At 33.6% G+C, this 18,061-nt stretch overlaps 1 long non-coding RNA gene across 2 annotated transcripts; it reads right to left on the bottom strand.

The window, feature by feature from the left end:
- Positions 1–8,540: 8,540 nt before the first annotated feature.
- Positions 8,541–12,588, bottom strand: LOC130954874 (uncharacterized). Of its 2 annotated transcripts, none has more exons than XR_009076447.1 (7): positions 11,512–12,588; positions 11,331–11,383; positions 11,111–11,203; positions 10,183–10,263; positions 9,641–9,715; positions 9,323–9,417; positions 8,541–9,017 (listed from the first exon to the last, which is right to left on the bottom strand). It is a non-coding gene; the product is annotated as an uncharacterized LOC130954874 (long non-coding RNA). The 2 variants fall into 2 exon arrangements; XR_009076448.1 differs by having other exon boundaries at positions 11,532–12,588.
- Between the last annotated feature and the right edge of the window lie 5,473 nt (positions 12,589–18,061).

Below are 18,061 nucleotides of genomic sequence, written 5' to 3'. Positions count from 1 at the left end.
AGACTCTCAATCTAATACTTGCAATATTGCTCTCTCTATGAGAGAAGATGATGTTCTCTAGAAGACAAGAAGTATCCTCATGGTATTACCGCACTGCCATGAATAAGGATAAGTTGTGGCAATTGGGTCCACAATTGCACACGGGCATTGGTTGGCATTGAGATGCAAGGTGTGTGGCGGAGTTATGTCGATGGCTGAAGAACTTCCAGGAAAAGCCAATTTGGAAGTTGCACAATGAATTTTCAGCAAGGTTTCGATCTGTACCAAGGCGAAATGCTTGGAGTGGTCTAATTCCAAGTGAGTATACTTTCATGGTGGAGTATGATAGTTCTCTGAACTATGATTGTCGGTATAGACAATGGCAGCAAAGAATTGTCGGTGTTGACTATGGAAGCTGAAGATGTGTGACTATTTCAATCAAGGTGGAGATTGTTAAAATTTGGTTGAATTAGTCCCACATTGCTTAGGATAGCAAATGGAGTGGGTGGCCTAGGCTATAAATATGAAGCTAAGTTCTCCATAATTTTTGCACCAGTCGGAAATACTTAAAGCTTGTATCTGACTTTTCTTTTCCTCTATACCTTTTGATTAGAGAGTGTTGTGAGGTGTAGTTAAATATTTGCTTTGAAAGTGTGGGTGTACTGGGGTGCCGGTGTTAGAGAGAAAGAAGTCTATGTGTTGTAACAATTTTCACATAGTGATATTCTCTGGTTGTCATTTGGCAACGGCCGTAGTTTTTTCTCCAGTAATTGGAGTTTCCACGTTAAATTCTTGTGTTGAGATTGTGTCTATTTTATTTCTCTATGAAAGGTATTTTCTCAAGGGGGAATGGTGTATTATTTCCAACAAGAAATACACCCAAAGGATTTAAGAAATACACCTAAAGGATTTAAGAAATACAACCAAAATTCATTGAAGTACACCTTATGCATAATTCAGAACTCTTTTTCTTTCTCCTTCTCATCTTCTGCTGCTTCTTCTTTTTCAAAAACGATTTCAGAGCTTGATGTCAAAAAATAATGGAAATCGAGAATAACGAAGAAAGAAAATAGAGAGAAAAGCACGTAAATGAAGAAGGAGAAAGAAAAGGCAAGAAACAAAAGAAAAGAAGAAGAAGAAGAGGAAGAGGAAGAAGAACGTGCAGCAAGAAGAAGAAGAAGGTGCAGTGAAAAACATGCAGTAAGCGCGTTAATATAAATGACTTGTAAAGACTTGTATAAAAAAATGCTTGTATGTGGAGAATTTCTCTTTTTCTATTCTTGTTTTATTTGGGGCGGAGCTACACGGAGGATATATTTTTAAAATAAAATATTTTATTTATTGAAATAAACTATTTAAAACGTTTTTATTGAAATGTATCGCTTCTCTTATCTCGTTTATAGTGTAAACGAGATAAGACATGATACGATGTAGCCGTATCACGTTTATACACGTATTATGTAAAATTCTTATTTCGTTTACAGTATAAATAAGATACGTGTAATTTTATTTTATTTACACTGTAAATGAGATAAGAGTGGAGGATACTTATGTATATGTATCTCGTCTACAGTCTTGAGTAAGAGTTTTTGAATTCTATTTTTTTTGCCTTTTCTCCTATTTTTACCTTTTTCTAATCATATTTCTAAATTACTTAAAAACTATGGCGCGCGCTGATAATTACGATGGAGACATTAACAAACTGAATGCGACTTAGCACATTGCAAGAACAACTGACTTTGAGGTTGGTGTTGTTTTTCATTTTATGCTTATATTAAAGCATAGATCCATTACTATACTTAGGATACCTTTTTTATAGAGGTAGCATGCAGTATATGTTAGGCGAATGAATATATGGTTAAGAGTGGTTTAAATGTTAAGGTATGATGTTAGACATATTTTAAAATGGATGTTAGTTAAATATTTGTTTAAGTTTATTTTTCTTTCATCTAAGTTATTATTAAGCATATATTTTTTAATTTAGTTATTAATTAAGGTTATTAACAATTTCTAATAAACTTAATTAAGTAGCAAAATATTTATGTTTGTATTTACTAAATATTTAAATAAATGATTCTTTCTTAAATTTCTTGTTACTTAAACAAAATTATCAAGTTGATGGTGTACTTGTTGGTTATTCAAATAAATATTTTCATTTAATTTACTATATATAGGATATGCAAAATGAATTTTATTATTTACTATTTAACTAAATAATTTTATTTAAATTAAATAAAATAAACTTTTATTAGTGTAGTCATTAATTATCTTACAAAATATTTTTATTTGTATTATATTATACAGACATTTAAGTTAATTATTTTACTAAATAATTTCATTATTTAAGTAAAATTTTGATGTAAATAAATTTATAGTTAAAATGTTTATAGTTATTTGTTTAAATAGTTTACTTATAAGTCAAATTGATTCTTGGGTTCGGTTTTTTTATTGTTTACTAGAGGTCTTGTTTACTTCTTTCGAGGAGAGTAAATCACACACTTTCACTACCGGACGCCATTGTCCCGTATCTGAGAGAGATTGGGTTCGGTAACGCGTTGCCACTTAAAAATTTTGTGTTCGACAACTCCCTGATCACAGCATTTGTTGAGTGTTCAGCACAAAAACCCACATCTTTCACCTACTATGGAGTGAGTGCACGATCACCCTAACAGGACGTTGCATACCATCCCGGGCTGCGTGCTAATGAAGAGCCTGTGGGTGGTTGCTTTCAAAATTTTCACACATGGTATGAGACCGGGACCTTAGAGTTAGTTGAGAAGCTACTCGGTGCCAAGCCTCCTGTAGTCCAGCAGCAGGGAGCGCATGGGAAGGAGCCTTTCTCCCTGAAGCTGACATGACTTTGGGAGTGTGTCCGACAGATGCCACCCGATACTGATGATTCAGTCACCCTCCGACAGTATGCGAGGTGCAACATATTGTTGATTGATCGGGGGTTACCTGATAACTGATAAGTCCAAAAACCATGTTCATCTCCGATGGTTTCCACCATTTGATGACTTTCAGAGGTGTCGATCTCTGTCTTGAAAATTTGCGGTGCTACACCTTGCATTACTGTATTTCTACTTTTGAATCTGTGATCAACCCTAAACTCCACACCACCGTCCAAGTTGTAATCGTCTTCATCCGTGTTAGAAAATAGATTCTTCTCTTGCATCGTGTCCAGATCCAACGTACCATAGTGACTGGGTATAGATGACAAGGCCATTGGGCGTGAGGGAGGTAGAAGATACGTACGTGATGCCTCAACCGGAGTCTCTGGTACAAACTCCTCCTGATCATCATCCTCAGAGGAACCACTCTCGTTGCTATCCGCAGTATACTCCTCCTCGAAGTCCTCACTGTCGACGTCCATGACTTTCACTGGACTAGCAATATGAATCGGTGGTGGTTCGCGAGTTAGGTCATCCTAGACGAAGTCTGATGAGCCAGATCCATTGCCATCAACACCGACGTCGCCAACCTCCGCAGAAAGCTCCATCACTTGCTCCGCTGTGATTCTCCCTTGGATGTCAAACATCAGGCGCACATGCTCATCGCCATGGAGTCAAAATAAACGAAACCGAAAAACTCTATTTTCTATCGGTGCTAGCAACCTATACCCCACCTTTCCGATTTCTTTTCTTCTGCTACCACCGACGCTATCCAATATCAAACTCTTCAATTCGGACAAAGAACTTATTGGCCGGGTACTTAAGAGAATGAGATTCTTACACTCAAATATCACTCCATTATCACTATTTTTCATACGATAATTCGGATACACATTTACAGCCAAGTATCCACTACTACTGGACATTTTAGCCTATTTTCAGAAGAAATAGATAGAAAAGAAGTAGTGAAATGTTTGTGGAGAATATAAAAAGTTGTACATCCTTTTATAGCTATTAAAAATTTGTCTTTACATATCTCGTTTACACTGTAAACGATATATACGCTTTATTTTAATTTAGCCTTATCTCATTTACAGTGTAAACGAAATACATATAATTTTATTTCGTTTACACTGTAAACGAAATAAGAGAAGCGACGTATTTCGATAAAAACGCTCCGAATTGTTTTTTTTTTGGATAAATAAAATATTTATCTAAAAAAAATCCGCTACATGGATCATCATAGTATTACTGTTTGGATCGTATATGGCAGAGTGTGGTGGTGAACTTTAGATTCCCATGGGGCTATATGTTCCGAATCATGAATATTATTGAGGTCTGTTTTTGAATCGCCAAGACGCCAATTACCCTCTGTTACTGTCGAAAATAGATTTGTTTGGTACTTTTTTACCCATCGATGTTATTTTTTATTGCATGGTTGATTGGTTGTATTAATGTAGTGATTGACTGATGGTGATGGCAAAAGTAATAATGACAGATATCAAAACTCAAATTCAAAATGGTAAATATAGTGGGTGTATTTGTAGCTGGTTATTAGGTATATGAATATAATCAAGAAATGGAATCATAACTTTTAGCCTTGTTAAAGTGCTCCTTATTCCCGGGGTATCTTTTAGGATAAAAACTTATATATAATTATTTTTGTGTGAAGTTAATAACTAAAAATTATTAAATAATTTAAAATATTTGACTAAATTTTTATTTAATAATTTTCAAACTATCAACTTCGTACATCAGTTTTAAGACAAATATAATTTTGCATATGAGTTTCCATTATATTCTAGACAAAAAAACCCCGAGCATCTCGTCATTTTTATCTGATCTACTTCCATATATAATAAACATAATTTTCAACTCAAAGTATAAACACTTTTTAATCCTAATTCTTACCTCTTGAAATTTTTATAGTCTGAATCCGTATATATATATATATATATATCCACCACCACCACCGTTCCTTGAACACGGTTCACCACACTAGAAGTCCATAGTGTTTTATTCAAAGAGTCTATCTTACTAATAATCCAAGTAACCTCTCCCAAAGCAAGTCTATGATCTTGTGTATAATCATTAGTCATTAGGGTAGGGAAGAATGATAGTGACATAATTGCATAGCGTAAAATTTGTGGTTGAATTGGGCCTTCCCGATGAAATTAAACAACAGGTACAAAGGAAAAATCATTAAAAACCCTAATTCATCAAATTAATTATCCTCTTAATATTTAAATGAATAATAATTTAAATATATATTATTCTTTTAAAATATCAAAAAGATAAAAAATATAACAAATTATTTAAAAATTAAAAAAGAAATGATTTAGGACTCCTAATCATTTTTCAAGTATAAAAATATGGGAGACAATAATATAAATTTATTTTATTTAACTTAACATCTATAATTTCATATATCTAAAATCTATAATTATACATTTATTACATCTAATATTATTCATTTACTACAACAATAATTAATAAATACATAATAAGATAATATTAGATTATTTTAACTGATTTTTATTGTTTTTTAAATATTTTTGTAAAAATAAAATAATTATTTATGTCAAGATATTTTTATATAAAGATAATGACTAAAAAGCATTAAATAGTTTAACATATTTATCTAAGGAATTTAACTAATAGCACATGATAAATTTATCATTAGTAAAAAAATTTAAATATTTTTATTTAATAAATACATTAAAAATTTAAATTTTTATATTTTTAATAAAAAAATTTTTAATTTGTAAACTTAATATGTGCTCTTAGAATACAAGATAGATAAATCATTATCTAAATTATTTAATATAATATGTATTTATATCTTAATTATTTATTTTATAAAAATATCTTTACGTCTAAAAAACAAATTCATAAATAAATTAAAATAAAGGTCTTAACTACTAAATCTAGTGTTATTATTTGTCCATCACCAAATAGTTAGTGCAATGATTACAAGTTAACAAGAAGCTGGTTAAGTGAAAATTAGAATTCTGTAAAGCCAAAGCATGTGCTGATGGTGCCCTGTCTCCGAATATTCCACCGTTCTAAACTTCTAATCCTTCCCCACACAACGGAGAAAAAAAAATAATAGAGGGAAGTGACAGATTTTAATTTGAGATTTCATATCATAAGAAATGATGAAAAGGTACATGGGCGAATATTTTTTAACTTATAAGGGTGAAAAGCAAAAGATGATACTACATTGTCACGTTGGCAGTTGCTACTCGCGACAAATTGTAGAAAGTATAGGGAGATTATTAATCCATTGTAATCTTGAAAATAAATTTAAAAAAGTTAAGTTGATGATTGTTATTATCTCCAAATTTCATTATCTTTGAAGTTAACTGGGTGGTTTTCACACACTGATTTCATTTTTTTATAAGTAGAGTAGTTTAATGTGCTGCTATTGAATGCTCCTAACTAGTAGTGTTTGATAATGAAAAGTTTAGATTATATATTTGACCCTTAAAAGCAAGAAATAAACGCAAAAGGTTTCTGACCGAATATTTGAACTCACCAGGCTGTTGTAGCCTTTATTTGCCATAAAAGAGAAAATATTTGTCATAAGATACATGACCGAATTATTCATGATCTATATAATAGAATTAACTCAATTAAGTATTAATTTCACCAAAAGTTCATTCGATCAAAAATAATAAAAAATAAATATGTACTGTGTTATTATGTGAAAAAACAAGTTAACTTGGTAGAAAACAAAAGAATTATTAACTACCTTAATCAATCTTAACAATAGTGGCTTGAGAGAGATGTGGTCCTTAATATACATAATAAAATTGGCGAAAGCAGAGAACCTGCTCTGATAATCATAGTAAGCACAAAAAAGCTTAATTCAATTATCCTAAGACTTTAAGAGTTATGAAATAATTTATATGCTTCCATCTAGTTGGTACAGGTTCTTGCAATAGTTAACAAATTCCCCTTTCTTATCACTCTCATTTTTATAATTAAAGGTCTTACCAAGAAATGCTCTAATTAAATTCTTTTAAGTTAACATTCAAAGTACATAATTCAAAAGTTTAAGAAAATAAGTGAAGTGGGACCTGTAATTATAAATGTGATGAAGCCATTTGAGTACGTGTAACAATTAATGTTATGGAATTTTTTGTTGTTAAGCATTATATTCTATTGTATTGTACATGCAGAAAAGGAAGTGGTCCTGGAACCATGGAAGCAAGGTAATTAACAATGGTGTCAGAGTCTCCAAGTTGAGATGAAATGAGGATCAGTTAAACAAGTTGAGGTAAACATTGCCATTGACGTTCTTAGTTGCCTCTCTTTTTTTCCTTGAACATGTGCATAATGATACGTGGTCCAAATATAAATAAAAGGAATGGTAAATGACTATTAGAATTTATTATTTTTAGTTATCAGTTAGTTATTAATATTTAAAAGTATAGAATAAAGTATGTTATTAGATTATTAAACTAAAAAATTTATATTATTAAAAGAATTGAGTTGATAATTAAATAATAATAAAAAATAATAAATTCTGATAACTCTCTAGTATTTTTTTATAAATAATAATCTCTTGTGATACTCAAAAGTTATTGAAGTAAAAAATACAACCTCATATCAGAGCATCGCCACTTGATATATATGTTAACTATACTTTGTGTATATAAAAAAATTAGTCACAAAATTAGTTATTCATATAAAATACATATTGAATATACATTAAAAATAAACTAAATAATATATATTTATATAGAAATATATATAATTTATTTTTACAATTTTTGGGTGGCAGTGGTGGTTAAAATTGTAGGTAATTGAAGTTTACCCAAGGTTTTTTAAAAGTTTATCTCACCAATAAGCATGAAAAAATTCAATACTATACCCAATTTTAGAGATATATATGAGCATAAGATATTCAATTTCCATCTTATCAATGCATGAGAGAAAACTATAATATAAGATCATTTTGTATTATACAAAAATGTTGTTACAAATAATGCATGTAAGATGAGCTGTGTGCGAGATATACATCACATATATTGACTTATATAATTTATTACTAAAGAGAATATACAGGTTAACATTAATAAAATAACTCATATTTTATATCTAATAACAATTTAAAAGAAAATACAAGTCGATAAATATTTTCCGTATTATATAACACAATTTGATTCTATGTACTATGCATGGACATCTAATTGTAATGCATATATTTGTTTAATTTTATGTGAAAATAAATGCAAATTAAATGTGTTTTCACTACAAGAGACACGTCGAATAGCGGCGATTTTTTTTAGAGATTAGCGGCGGTTTTAAACTGTCGCGAAACGAAATTCCAGCAATTCCACAAGCGTTGTCTATTAAAAGATAGAGATTTGATTTTGTGACGGTTTTGAAAAACCGCTAACACAACGGCAGCAAATTAAAAAATTAATTTCGTGGCGGTTTTGAACCGCTGTGATTTGGCTAATAGGTTTTTCTAAAAATATTGCAGCCGTTTGTAAACCGCTACAATTTTGAAAGCATTTTAAAAAAAATGTATATTGTGGAGGTTTATAACCCCCACAATTTGCAAAACTACATTAAAAAAAATTAACTTCATAAAGCTACTCAATTATATTGCTTCTAAATCAAGACAAATACAAAAATAAGAGCAAGCTAAAAATGGCTAAAATATCACAAGTAAAGTAATAACAAATCAGTTGTAAAGCACTCCTTGATCTTTCATTTCCTGTCATAATTATGATCAAATCTAACTTCATGATTTTCTTGTAAACTTTGTTATTAAAATAAATGAAAATGTTTAATAAGGATTCTTACCGCATACATGTTTTACATCTAAACAAACACAAAAATAAGAGCAACCTAAAGATGGCTAAAATATCACAAGAATAAAGTAGTAACAAATCACGAGAATGACATCTCCAAAACAAAATACCAGAAGCAAAATGCACATTTTAATAATGGTCTTCCCTAGTGGATAGGTAGCAGAGATTGAGTGCAAAAACTGGAACTCTAAGGAGACATTTCATACTGCCAAATGCTCATAATCAATTATTTGTAGTTCTTGAAAGCACCAGCACTGCCAAATACTTCATGTATCTCCAAATGTAAAAAATGCACAATGTCTACAAGCTTTTTCATTACCTGAAGAGTCCACAATAAGATTTTATATTTCTACAAAAATAAACCATGCTCAATATAAAGTGGTTGAAAAGACTATGGACCATTCTGTTTTTATTGTAGAAGATGAAAATTATTACAATATAAAGAGTTAAACTACACTATTGAAAACAACAACCCAAATGAAACTACCAAACAATAAAAGGAAGTCATTATAATTCAAAGGATTTGGGATAGTGCAACACAAACAAATTCTCAATCTCTATTTTAGATTTTGAGCTCCCATCATAGTAAAACACAAGAATTAGTAAATACACTAGTTTTCTTACCTCCTCCAAAATCCTGGATCACAATGATTTTTTTTCAAATTTCTCACCAACAGAGTCACTCGTGATGCCCCTACAGGCAACTGTTTCTGGACACCCTATAGATGCAAAGTCAGTGTTTAATTTTAACTACATACAGGATACCAAGAGTACTCATCAATGAAAATACAAATAAAGGGAAAAGTATAGCTAACAACAAATACAATAAGAGTGTCACATTAAAATAAATTTATGCTGAAAAAATTAGGGGCTCAACAGTCTAAAGCTTATTCAATAAAATTCTAAGCTCAGTGATGAAATAATCAAATGAAATTGCACTACCTGAGCATCATATGTCCCGACTCTCTGGGTAGGGATATCCAAATTATAACTTAAATGTGGTCGGTCAGATAAATCCTGGACAAGATTAGGAAGAAAGATATAAGTATTAAGAACAAGCAAAATTTATTTGAGAAAAATAAGCTTACAACAAATGGGAATGTAATTCACACTTGAAATTTCTAATTACAATTCAGTAGCCTTGTATGCATTCATTGCTTGAGAATGCATGAGCCTTAATACAAAAGCTAACTTAATTTCAATAGTCCCAAATTATTTTTATGTACATTAATCAGCATGACAATATCGGATTGTTGAATTTTTAAATGTAATATCAAACATACTCCAATTATCATATACCTAAGCAAGGAAAAAATCATACCGTCTTCCCTAATAATAAGAAATAACTAAACATTGTCCCACTATACGAGATTGATACATGGATTAACATCAACGTGTTCTATAATGAAATCTTATTCACACCATTTAAATTTAAACTTTGACTAATGCCTAATGATCATTTCTACAATTGGTATGCAAATTACCAGTGAAACGTGTATTAATGCTTCATCAAGTGGAGCAGAGAAGTCACCAAACCGACTAATACCCTTCCTATCACCAAGAACCTGTAGCAAAGCCCAAAGATAGAGTAATAGACAAGTAGTTAAATGCAACTATCATTTTTTTTAAAAAGTGCATAATTATAAATCTAACTATTACAAGGTAAGAAACTGTGATTGTTTAAGAGTCTGCAAAATTGAGTAGAAAAAAAAGATAACAAAAAATCAGTAATTATTTAAGAGTCTGCAAAATATTAACGAAATTGTAATCAGAGTTATTTAGAAGATAGCTGATAATACAATAAATAGATTGCTATAGACCTTCTTTTTCTTGGAAAGTATACTGCAGTCTTCAAATTTGACTAGGCAACCCTTCAAGGTTATGAGAATTGTTAAACTATAAATTAATAACCCCATCAAGGACAGAAGTAAAATACTGACTTTATGCTTTACTTAGACAATAATACGATAAATGATTGAAAATTGAAAATTGAATGGCACATCAGTCATCAACACTCATGCTTTTGTTATGGTTTCAAAAATGGAAAGTCGTCAAAGAGGAAGTTATTACGGTGAAGGGTCTATGTGGTGTCTTCAAGTCAAAGAGGAAGTTATTACGGTGAAGGGAACTTGTGATTTTGATGGAACATCTATAGTTACTACTGAAAATCCTAGTAAGTCTTTGCAGCTTCTTATTTTTTCCATTTTAACTTCCAATCTCATTATCAACTGTATATAACAACAAATGAAACTATCACATCACAGTTAAGATTGGAAAAATAAGAAGAGATCCAGTCTCTTCTACCAGTTTTATTGGAAAAATAAGTAGTGAGGCATAAAGATCAGCATACAATCAGTTTCTATGACTATGATACAAAAAGATAATAGATATCAAGATGTTTCAAAATATTACCTGGCAACCAACAAGTATATATAGCAGCTGCTGCAAAGCAGGCAACTACTCCAAGAGCTCCTCATTATCTAAATCCCTGGTCTTGTTGTATCCCTACTTGAAAATGAATAAACATAAATGATAATCAAAGACTTAAGAGTTGAACATCGTACAACAAAATTATTCTTAAAAGGAGCAAATACTTAACTATTAGCAAGTCTAACAAAATAAATTATCATACCTACAAACAGAAAAAACAAATACATCCACAAACAGCGATTATGTCGTAGACTTCTACAATATCAATCAGCAATAGAAAAGTAAGTTTTGAATACATCAGAATACAATGCACATAACAGAAGAAAAAATATGTGAGATATACGAAATAGCATTGTGCCATTTGCATTAATCCAATTAATTACCTCAATATACTGTTACGTACCCTCAAAAAGGTGGGAGCAAAAAAGAAGATTCTATTGAGGCAGCAACAGGGGCCAAGGGAATTCCTCTTTAACTAATAGTAGGGCTTAGAATGAAACAACAACGCAACACAACACAATAATACCATGCCGATTTTGCAATCAGAATCCTACTTCATACTTTGGAAGAGAAGGTTAAAAATTAAACAAATAATAATAATAATAATAATAATAATAATAATAATAATAATAATAATTTCAAAAACGGTAGCAGTAAAGGTGCACAATTGTGGAATAGAAACAGAAATGGGAATGGTTATCACAAGGAATGCGTTAAAATTTGAACAACTGAGTTGAATTACCATGGATGAAGCAAAGCAATTACTGGGTATAAAAAAAATGAGCAAAACCAATTTCAAAATACATAAAAAGAGAGTTCAGAACAAATTAAATCAAACCAAAAAGAACAAACCAGAAGTAATGAGCAGAGCAAAAGGAAAGAGGCACCAGTAACTCCAAAGTCGAGAGGCTCGTCCGACGTGAAGTTTTGGCAGAGGATCTGAATCAGAAGAAGCAGACATGGAAAAGTAGCTAGAACAAATCTGAATCTGCGATGGGTGCGTTGATGAAGGTTGGAGGTGACGGAGGCAGAAATTTATCGCCGATGGTACCTCGTAGAAGAAGGTTAGAGTTAGCAAGGTTTGGGGATATTTTTGCAAAGAGAAGAGAGAAAGAGAAAGGTGTGTCTGATAAATGAGATTATGGGACTAAGAGAATGGGAAATTGAAATACGGTCAAGATAGATTGACAACGGTTTTTTTAAATTCGCAGCAAAACTAAATCAAATGGCTGCTCTTCCGGTGTTCACCATTAAATTTGTTGGAAAACCATCAGATAACAGCTATTGTCAAAACAGCTACTAACTATCCACCACTACCTTCCGTTTTTGTGGTAGTGTTTAAGGAAAAGAAAAGTTTGAGATTAGAGGACCATGGCATGCAAAGCTGTCTTTATGTAAAGGCCACTTCTGTCGATTCTAGAGGAGACCCAAATGATTATATGTGAATCCCTTTGAATTATTTGATGATGTTAATTAACTACAAATAGAATTCTCTTTTTCTTGCTTACTTTATATTTACCCTCCATTTGACATAGTACAATAATACAACACGTAGTATAGGTGTAAAAGAAGGAATCATGCATTTGTAATAGCAAGCTACATCATGCAATAGTACTACATCATATATATATATATATGATGTTATGGTGATGATGAAATGTAGAGCTTATATAGCAATTTAATATTGTATATGATTTTAAGGGAAAAATGACATTATAAAATATCTAAATGCTACCTTTTTTTTTATTTATAAAATATATACTTTTTTTGATAAAATTAAATGAAAATAACTTAATCTTTAATTCAATTGACCGAAATACTTTTAATAATAATTATAATAATATATAAATTAGTGATAATAATAATAATAATAATAATAATAATAATAATAATAATAATAATAAATGTAATTTATTATTAATCATGATATATATAAAAATTTAATTTAAATATTTTTGTAACAAGTTAAAATATTTTATAATATGATATAAAATATTAAAAATAAAATAAACTTATTGTAATAATAAATATATTGACTATTATTATTAACTAAATAATTATGACTAATTTATATATAATTATAATAATTATTGAAGGATATTTTAGATTATTTTAATTTTGCAAAGAGAGGAGGAGTGGATGTTTAAGAGTAGGAATTTTTTAAATAAATAAATATTTTATTTATAAATATAGGTAATTTGTAGTATTTTTACGTATTGACACTATTATTTATTTCGTTTATAGTGTAAACAAAATAACAATGTGTATATCTCGTTTACACTGTAAAACGAGATAAGACACGATACTACGTGCATGTATCATGTTGGCATACGTGGTGTGTAATGTGCTTATTTCGTTTACAGTGTAAATGAGATATACACATTGTTATTTCGTTTACACTCTAAACGAGATACGTAATAACCGTACCTATATATGGAACTCGTTTACGGTGTGACTTGAAGCCACTTTCGAACTATTTTCACTCTTCTCCCGTCTCTAGTCATTTCTATTCATATTATCGAGGTATTCGGAGATTATGGCGTGCGCAGATGCACGGAATGAGGACACCAACCGCTTGAACGCGATGTGACATATCATTGCAGCAATTGACTTCTAGGTTAGTGTTGTTATTCTCATGTTTAAGTTAAATAAGTATAAAGTTATAGTCATAGCAAGGGTACTTTTATAGATATAATATATGTTACGTAGTAGGATGTATTGTTAGTAAGTGTTAATTGATAGGTATGATTTAACTTATTAGTCAAATTAATTTAACTAGTACATATTTATTGCATTTTGTGATGTCTTTAATGTGAAATCTATAATTTTAATTTTAATTTTGATTATGGTAGATAACTTTTTTAGGAATTTTTTTAAATAAATAAAATAAATATTTGATTTATGAATATAGGTAATTTATAGCGGTTTTTAACTGTTATTCAATGTTTTAATGGGAATTACGTTTGCTCGAGTCCGGCATATGCCCAATACCACTGATGCAGCCACCCTTCGACGGTACACTAGGTGTTACATACCGTTGCTGATTGGGGGTTACCTGATGACCGACAAGTCAAACAATCAGGTCCATCTCATGTGACTGCCACTATTAGATGACTTTCAGAGATGCCGAAGTCTGTCCTGGGGATAAGCTATGCTTGCATCGACGTACCACTCCTTATGTTCTATAGCACATTGAGATACCACAGACATTGTTAGATGCACTCTGCTTTTATTCTCTTAGATATACCATAGATTTTTGCAGTGGTGTCCATCTGAGAGACAGGTTCTGACGTATCCCATGATAACTATTACTACTTATGGTTTTTTCTTTTTATTTATGTAATTGAACATCATCTTGCATAAATTGAGACACTTTTATTGTTCCATATGTCTACAAGTTGATAGGTATGGCCCAGTAGAGTAGAGACTAGTACGACTAGAAAGTCCTCCGATGGCATTTGTTGTTGGATCGGTTACAATTACAGAGATAAGCGAAATCCCTCTATTTGGATTAAAATAAATAAATTAGATCTCCGATGTAATTAACTGTTACTAATGATTATATCACATTGTATGTGGTAGTTCCTTTAGACGTTGTATGATGACCTGGCATTGTAGGCACTGTGCCTGAATTGGTTAAGAGAGTAGGCAGAGTGGGGAACATGGATATCTATTGTCTCCTCATCTGTTTTAACATTGTTGAGTTTTACCACGTCGATCCGGTGAAACGTTAGTTCGGTGGCGAGCAGCCAGTAACTAGGGCCACGGTCAATGTCGACAGGTTCTTGACCACCACATGATGGGACGAGGACGTGTGGTTGCCTACTCGTCATCAGTTGAGGTATGATGGATAGAGGGATCAATTTCAGGATGGCAATTAGATCTCTATTTAGCCATTCACAGACTTCTGGCCTATGCAGAAGTACTGGGCCTGGTACCGACAGGCTTGCCGTGTTAGACCTCTTTCTGGCCAGGGGGTGCTTGATGATCCCAGACTGTTGGAGCTACCGAATGACACTCAGCCTACTACCAGCTAGCCTAGGGATGTGCTTGACCTTCCCGGGATGTCCCTAATTATTGTCGGCGTACCAGAGAGGTTCAACTGAACACTCAGAGGCTGACCAGGAGAGAGAGGGATGCCAGGGACTGCGTAAGAGTTGCAAGACCCTAGAGGGAGAGGGCCAGGCCTCACAGGGAGAGGCTGGATGTGGAGTCTGAGAAAAATGCTAATTATCACTAATAGGAAGGGCACGACGTCATACCATCTAGCTACGACGACTCACCACCTTCACCCCCTTCTCATCCACCACTACCACCACCACCACCAACACTGGGGTTATAGTCACAGCTAGTCCGGGATGATTGGGACGCGGTCCCACTTGGCTGGGTGGATCTCGGGGCATCAAGCAGTTGTCACGAGGCCTCGATGGTCAGCGAGATCCAGTTCTACAAGGCATTCCAGATTCATACCACTGACCAGCAGAACATGCAGCATATCGTGGAGCAGTTTTGCACGGGCAGAGATTAGACTCTTGGATAAGGTCATTATCATTCGTTTGCTCCCGTATTTACCTCAGTTTGGGTACCGTACTTGACACCATAGCCTAGCACCTTATACAACATAGATGTCTACCCCAGTACTCAGTATGCGACACCCTCATCCATCGACTACGGCGGTTGATGATTGCATCCCAGTCGATGCCTGCACCACCATGTTTTCCACTTGGACAACCTTAGTATTAGAACCAGTCATATCCTCAAGCGTAGTATTACAACACTCACCTTGCCCCACATCACCCACCACCTCCACTACACTCACAGGATCCCCCTCCACATGCACAGCCTCCTCTGGATCCACGACCTAGCAGACCCTTGATGAGCAGATAATTTATACGCTTTTTGGCATTATTTTTTAGTATATTTTAGTTACTTTTTAGTATATTTTTATTAGTTTTTATGTAAAAATCACATTTCTGGACTTTACTATGAGTTTGTGTTTTTCTGTGATTTCAGGTATTTTCTGGCTGAAATTGAGGGACTTGAGCAAAAATCTGATTCAGAGATTGAGAAAGGACTACAAATACTGTTGGATTCTGACCCTCCTGCACTCGAAGTGAATTTTCTGGAGCTACAAAAGCCCAATTGGTGCGCTCTCAATTGCGTTAGAAAGTAGACATCTTGGGCTTTCCAGCAATGTATAATAAACCATACTTTGCTCGAGATTTGATGGCCCAATCTGGCGTCTAAACACCCACCAGAGACCCTATTCTGGCATAAAACACCGGAACTGGCACCAAAACTGGAGTTAAACGCCCAAACTGGCATCCAAGCTGGCGTTTAACTCCAAGAATGGCCTATGAACGTGAAAGCTTCAAAGCTTAGCCCAAGCACACACCAAGTGGGCCACGGAAGTGGATTTCTGTACTATCTGCACTTAGTTACTCATTTTCTGTAAACCCTAGTAAGTAGTTTAGTATAAATATCACCTTTTACTATTGTATTGGGAACTTTTTGATCACTTGAGATCATTTTGCACATTTGGGACGGCCATGCCTAGACCTTCTTTTCTTATGTATTTTCTACGGTGGAGTTTCTACACCTCACAGATTAAGGTGAGGAGCTGTTCTGTTCTTCATGAACTAATGCAAGTATTATTGTTTCTCTTTTAATTTACGCCTACTTCTTCTCCAAGATATACTCTCATACTTAATTCAGTTAAGTCAGAATGGAGGGGGTGACCTGTGACAATCACCCACTATCTTCATTACTCGCTTAGCCAAGATCCGCATGCCTGACAACCACAAGCGGTCTACATGATGTTCAACGTAGTCATTGGACGACAGTTGGAGTATAATCTCTTGGGTCTCTAATCCATGGACTGAGTCTGCATGGTTAGAACCTTCGTGGTATAGGCTAGAAACAATTGGCAGCATTCCTGAGATCCGGAAAGTCTAAACCTTGTCTGTGGTATTCCGAGTAGGATCTAGGACGGGATGACTGTGACGAGCTTCAAACTTACGACTGTTGGGCGCAGTGACAGTGTGCAAAAGGATAGAGAGATCCTATTCTGACACAAGTGGGAACCGACAGATGGATAGTAAAATGGGCGTTTAACGCCCAGTCTGGCAGCATTCTGGGCGTTAAACGCCAGAAATGGCACCCAGATTGGCATTTAACGCCAGAAAAGGGTGTCTAGTGTCTGGCTGGCGTTAAACGCCAGTAAGGGTAGCAGAATGGGTGTTTAACGCCCAGTCTGACAGCATTCTGGGCGTTAAACGCCAGAATTGGCAGCCTGACTGCCGTTTAACACCAGGAAAGGCAGCAAACTGGCATTTAACGCCAGAATTGGCACATAGAGTGCGTTTAAATGCCAGAAAGGTGCAGAGATGAGAAATCCTTGACACCTCAGGATCTGTGGACCCTACAGGATCCCTACCTACCCCAACTCACTCTCTTCCTTCTTCACACCTTTCCGTAACACTCTTCCCCAAACACCATTCACCTATCAAATCCTTCCCTCTTCCCCATAATCTCTCCACCACTCACATCCATCCACTATTTCCTAAAATAAACCCCACCTACCTCACCATTCAAATTCAAAACCAATTCCCTCCCAAACCCACCCCTTCTCACATGGATTCCATCTCTCCAGTACCTATAAATACCCCTCCTTACTCCGCTACTTTCACACATCACAAACACTTCATACACCCCCTTGGCCGAACCCTTAACACACTTCCATCTCCTTTAATTCTTCTTCTTCTCCTCCTTTCTTTCTTTTGCTTGAGGATGAGCAAACCTTTTAAGTTTGGTGTGGGAAAAAGCATTGCTTTTTGTTTTTCCATAACCATTAATGGCACCTAAGACCAGAGAAACCTCTAGAAGGAGGAAATGGAAGGCAATTACTTCCACCTTCGAGTCATGAGATATGGA

Source organism: Arachis stenosperma, chromosome 10 (genome assembly GCF_014773155.1).
Source record: "Arachis stenosperma cultivar V10309 chromosome 10, arast.V10309.gnm1.PFL2, whole genome shotgun sequence".
In the NCBI taxonomy this organism is placed as follows: Eukaryota; Viridiplantae; Streptophyta; class Magnoliopsida; order Fabales; family Fabaceae; genus Arachis; species Arachis stenosperma.
The sequence above is the reverse complement of the archived record's forward strand: the minus strand, read 5'-3'. Positions and strand labels throughout refer to the sequence as shown.